General features: G+C 53.7%; 1 protein-coding gene across 1 annotated transcript in view; it reads right to left on the minus strand.

Moving 5' to 3' along the window:
• LOC113210948 (apolipoprotein D) overlaps positions 1–5,336 on the minus strand; it is a 9,942-nt gene extending 4,606 nt beyond the window's left edge. Inside the window, exon 1 of the mRNA XM_026429151.2 lies at positions 5,110–5,336. The gene's annotated coding sequence lies outside the window, so the exon portion shown is untranslated. The remainder of the gene's footprint in view (positions 1–5,109) is intronic.
• Between the last annotated feature and the right edge of the window lie 568 nt (positions 5,337–5,904).

The raw sequence follows: 5,904 nt of genomic DNA on the forward strand, positions 1-5,904 counted from the left end.
CCCACCCCCACCCGGTTTACGAATGACATGAAACCACATTGCCGGCAGCAAGCGCCAGCTCTGGGCCGGGCGCGCCCAGCAGGTAGGCCATCCATTCAACTCCAAGACCGCCGTGTGGTGTGGTGTGGGCTTGGGCGGTAGAGGTGGACATGGACGCAGACAGTCCCCGAGCTGCGGCTGTGCTGTGGCGCGGTGCTGGTGATTGTGCGCCCAATTGCGGACACGCGCGGGGCCCCACCGCGCTCCGCTCCGCCAACGAGACACAGACGACATTGGGTGCGGCGGCCCGGCCAGGCCCGGCTCGGATACACTATACTGCCTCTACCAAGGAAGGAAGGAAGGAGGGAGGGAGGGAGGGAGGGAGGGAGGGAGGGAGAACAAAGTGCGTACGGAATACTCCAAAATATAAAAGTTTACGACACACTGCAATAATGCATGGCGGTATTCAATATGTGTGGAACTCAATAAGTGCAAAAGGAGGGAATCGCCGGGCGGGACCGCCTGCTTCTTCCGCGGCCCCTCCTCAAGCCGCGGGTAAATATGAGGTGAATGTTTCATGGTGGCCAGCTGCTGCTTCCTTTGCTGCTGCTGCTGTTGCTTCAAAATTGAATAGCCGAACAAATGGATGGGGTGTACGTAATGAAACAGAAGCGCGTGCGATGGCGCGAATTCATAGCCGTCCTCCGGCGAAACTGCCCCGCCAACCCTAAACCACACCTAAAAGTGTGCGACATTTACCAACTTGGGTTTCCGGTGTACCACGCTTTTTTTGGCCTTCGTCCAATAGGCGAGCTGTTGCGATTTGTGGAACAAATTGCCCGGTCAATAGTCGGTTTGCTAAGATTTTTTTGAGGGGGGGGGGGGTCCGCAGTGGGCGTGGGGGTGCCTCCTCGACCCTTCCATCTTTCTCTGGTCCCGCCCCTGACGGGGGAGGCTCTGTCTCTGCCGTTGCGCTGCTCGTCCCGGCGGACCCGCCTCTTTGGGCTAGCCCCGACTGATGCCACCGCCGCCGGTCCTCCCGATCGCTTTGACAGAGCCAGCTTCATCTGATACGCCCCTCAGCTCCGCGCTGCACACCGCCCCCCGCCCCGCCCAATATAAAACTACTCAGGCCCCTCAGGCCCGGGGATGGGACCGGACCTGCTGCGCACAACGAGACTCGCAAGCAGCAGCAGCAGCAGCAGCAGCAGCAGCAGCAGCAGCAGCAGCAGCAGCAGCAGCAGCAGCAGCAGCAGCAGCAGCAGCAGCAGCAGCAGCAGCTGTTTTGGTAGCCCAATCTACCTCAGTAACTTTAAGGAATATGGTGGTTCAGTGTGGAATTATAGAGATGAGTACGGTACCACAGGTTTATTCAAGGTTAGCCCTATCGGTTCACACAGACACTCTGTACAGATGAGTAGGCCTACCTTGGCTGTGATACGGAGCAAACGGTGATCTGACCCAGGCTGGAGCTTGCCGACGACTGACGATACAGCGCCCCGGGAGAGACCGGCTCGGCCCAGGGCTGCAGAGCCGCCCTGGCCTTATCAGCCCTCCCCGAGATGCACTCGCCAGCCATCGAACTAGCCTCAGAACAGGGGTGCCTAGCTAAACTAATAGGGCTCGTCCACGCTGGGCGCATAAGGCGCGAAAATATAAAAGGGAGGGGACCTCGCGTCGTGCTCCACGACATTAACGGCCTCCAAAAAAATTCTCGACCCCGAGAATAAAGGGATCAGAAGTCAATTAAAAAAAGGTTAACATTTCAATAATCAAAATAATTGAAGCTAAGTTAAATACAATTTTAGAATCAAAAGCAAAAATAAAAGCGCGGACGACCCCCAAAAAAATGACAAGTGAAAAAAAAACTGAACTAATCTGACTAACAGAATACGCGGAAGAATCTTGAGGCGCAGATTGCAAAAAAAGGTGAGTAAAAGTCCCTAAAGAGTGTCTGAGTGGTAACCGGATACAAGTGAATCTAATTAAAAACTAGAGCAGAGTACTGTCTAATTAAAACGCAAAGCAACCAATACGCACAACAGGTAAAAAAATTGAGCTTAAGAAAAAAAGTTAACGAGAAAAAAAAAATGAGTAAAATAAATTGGAAGGTTAAGCAAAAAGACGAATACAACCATTATGGAATGAACAGTTAATCAAAGGTTATGATAAAAAGGAAATGATTTGAAAAGTGCGAGAAAATACATTCAGAAGTTAAACTACAATTAAACGTAATTGGTGCATTAGAAAAAAAATGAAACACGACTAACTAAACAACACACACAAGCATACCTCGCAAGAAATCTTTTTATTTTACGCCCATACTGCTCCGAAAAATACCAGCCATATTTTACTTTAGTACATTGTACAACAAATAGCAGAACTAAAATGTAATCAAAGCAGGGAAATAAAATTAACTAGAAAGCTACACAGAGATGTTACTGAATGAACACACTTGAAAAAAAACGAGAAAAAAAACAACATATAGAAATGAATATTTAGGTTAACTAAAAGATTGTGAAAGTAAAACTGACATAAGACTAAAAAAAAAAGAACTGATATAGATATACCCTCAGTGCAAAACTTCTAACGGGAATCAAAATAAACAGCAATTGGCAACTAATAGAACAGATGGATAAAAAAATTACACACAGAAAATTGAATTATACTAATAAATCCGATTGTACGAGGAACGCAAAGAAAAAGGAACTATTTACAGAAAATGGTGACGTCTCACCGAAGAAGGAAAGAAAAAAAATATATACAATTGTGCGTATGCAGCACGACACGCTCCCAACGGAACACACCGGTGGGCCAGCACTGGCGAGGCAAGCTCCAGCCTGGGTCAGATCACCGTTTGCTCCGTATTGTTTTGGTAGCCCAATCTACCTCAGTAACTTTAAGGAATATGGTGGTTCAGTGTGGAATTATAGAGATGAGTATGGTACCACAGGTTTATTACGAGCTTGCCCTATCGGTTCACACAGACACTCTGTACAGATGAGTAGGCCTACCTTGGCTGTGATACGGAGCAAACGGTGATCTGACCCAGGCTGGAGCTTGCCGACGACTGACGATACAGCGCCCCGGGAGAGACCGGCTCGGCCCAGGGCTGCAGAGCCGCCCTGGCCTTATCAGCCCTCCCCGAGATGCACTCGCCAGCCATCGAACTAGCCTCAGAACAGGGGTGCCTAGCTAAACTAATAGGGCTCGTCCACGCTGGGCGCATAAGGCGCGAAAATATAAAAGGGAGGGGACCTCGCGTCGTGCTCCACGACACAGCGCGTGGCAGCCGAAGTGGCGCGGAGGCAGCCCCCGCATCTGCTGCAGCAGCAGCTCCGCCCATCTGCTGACAGATGGCCGATGAGCACAGGGATGCCAATCACCTCCTCCTGAAAGGGAAACTTTCCGAGGCACACGACCGACTCGAGAATGGCAACCCTCCCGGCTGCTGCTGCTGCTGCCGCTGTTCGCTCGGGACCTGCCGCCGCCGTGGGGGGAAAGCTGTAGTATGCGCCCTTTTCTCTCCCCTTCCTTCCCCTTTTCCATCCCCCTCGGCAGCAGCTCCGCACCAGCGGGTGCGAAGGAGACAGCGGACACCGGGTGCGGGGTGCTGCCGAGGATGCTGCTTTCCGAACGAGCCTCGTCGTCGTCACAGGGCGGGGCGGGGCGGGCCTGGCCCAAGCTAGCTGCCCTTGGCGCGCTCTCGTCGCGCTGCACCCAGGGAATGCCAATGCGAGCCGGCCCGTACTACCTCAGGCTCAGGGCGCGCGCTTCGTAGCGGCGCTGTTTAAAACAAAACGAAACACACACAAAACAAAACACCGACACAACCCTACTCAGAATGTGCCGATTAGCCCGACCAACACGCTCGCCCGGTAAGCAGGTTCATTTACAAATAATTCGCGTCCTCCGCGTTTTGCGCGTTCGTAGTCAGCACCCTCCGCTTTTCTTTCACGGCGACGAGGCACTGCGGCTCTCTCCCTCAGCAGCCCCCCCCCCCCTTTACCTTACCCCCTCGCTTGGCTTTGGGTTTCAAATATTCCTTGATGAGGCCTCCTCGTTCCAGGCTGTTCCAGGCCCTGCCCCGCGGCGCGGCGCCTCGCCTCCAGGTCGGCCTCCAGGGGGGTAGACCAAGAGACCGCCCTCTGTAACTCGATATTGCGACTCGCGGCCGGTTTCAACACTCCTTTTCCAAAGTATTCCCGTCGAATTCTGCCAAAAGTTGGCACGCCGCGGAACTTTGGTTTCCAGTTACAGCGGCGGCAGCAGCAGCAGTAGTGGCAGCATCATCCAGGTCGCCAGGGAGACAGAGAGACAGGAGAGAGCAAGTCCAGCAAGTATAGCCGGGTTTGCCGGGCGAGCTAATCCGGAAAGCAGGCGACGTGCTCGCAAGAGCCGCACGAGTGGCAAAAACGGCGACACACGGAGAATCGTAGTTGTTATTTGTCTCTCTCCACAGAACGAGACAACCCCTGTCAACTCTAATAGGCGTTTCCGGCCGCTTGCTACCTCGTCCTCCCCGACCCCCCCTCACCTGGCGCGGCCTCCCGTACTGCCAGTTTTTAGCATAAAAATTTGTCGGGTCGGTTGACGTGATGGGCTAGTTTCAAACTGCTAGATTAGCACTCCAACAGATGACGCGTGTGTGGAATAACATATTCCATGTGTTAGCAAAGGTCAGAAATGCAACGATAATAGATAATCGGATGCCATTTCCGGCCCTTTTTGCGTTTAATCGTTGGCATACTTGAAAGCAGCCGATCTGAGCAGAAACTGATTCCTCGGCTCCGATCAAGAAACGACAACACTTTGGCAGTGCCGCGGTACCGAGCGGGGCCCGGGCCTGGTGGTCGTGGGGTCGACTCCGCCCGGAGGCCAGTAAATATTTTCACTTCGGAATTCCTGCGGGAAATTTCGTTTCGGAGTGCGGGACAAAAGTTGGGAATTTCGCTATCCAAAAGGTGGCAGTACGGGAAGCCGCGCGGAGATAACAGACAAAGCTTTAACATTGAGTTGGCGGGGGTTGGAACGAGAGAGTGCCAAGTAAGCGTCGCACGTCGTGGTCGGACCGTCCGTACAGCTTTGGCCCCCGCGGCTGTCATGTTTGACTTACGGTACAGTACTCACCTCTGACGTCTGTCGTATCCAGCAGTAAGAAAGGGGGACGCCTCTTCTTCACTCCCAGTCGGCGGCACACACAAAACACACACAACACTCTTGTGTCTCTTGTCTCACTCTCACGCAAACACGTCCTCGCCGCTCGCGCTCTCCCAACGGACTGACGGACTCGGACTCGGGCCGGCTCGTGTGGTCTCGTCCGCGTCTTTGCACCCACCACCACCACTACTCCACTCCCTCTCCTTCACCGAGCTTATTATCTACGACGAGCACGGCGACGACCACGGCGACGAAGACGACGAGAGGAGAAAGGAGAGCGGGGAAGAAGGGAGAGCGAGGGGGGAGCCCTGCCCAAAAGCCCGACCCGTCGCGGCCCGGGCCGCTTCTCCTCCACCGCCGTCACACACCAAACACGTCATCGTCGACGCGCGGGTTCCTCTCTTTTCTCGGTATAGAAGAGACGGGGCGGGGGACACCTGTGACGTCGTATGTGGAATCAGCAACGACATGTGAACGGCGCATCGAGATGAAGACGAAGAACGGGCTCTTCGGACCCCTCCCCCTTCACCGGTTCCTGACCTCCCTGTCCCGCGTTCCCCGCCGACCGTTCCGCGCCCGTGGCACTGACCTTTCACGGAAAGTGAGCCACGCAGTTCGCGAGTTGTTTCCCGCGCCTCTACGAGTCGGGAGAGAGGCTGCACGGGTTAACCGGTGAAATCGTTCACAGAATCCGTTTGTTCAACTTCTCCCACTTCCGCATATCGTGCTGGAGACGAGGTTCATTCATTGGTTACTATATATTTT

Source organism: Frankliniella occidentalis, unplaced genomic scaffold (genome assembly GCF_000697945.3).
Source record: "Frankliniella occidentalis isolate FOCC.00 unplaced genomic scaffold, Focc_3.1 Scaffold53, whole genome shotgun sequence".
NCBI lineage: Eukaryota > Metazoa > Arthropoda > Insecta > Thysanoptera > Thripidae > Frankliniella > Frankliniella occidentalis.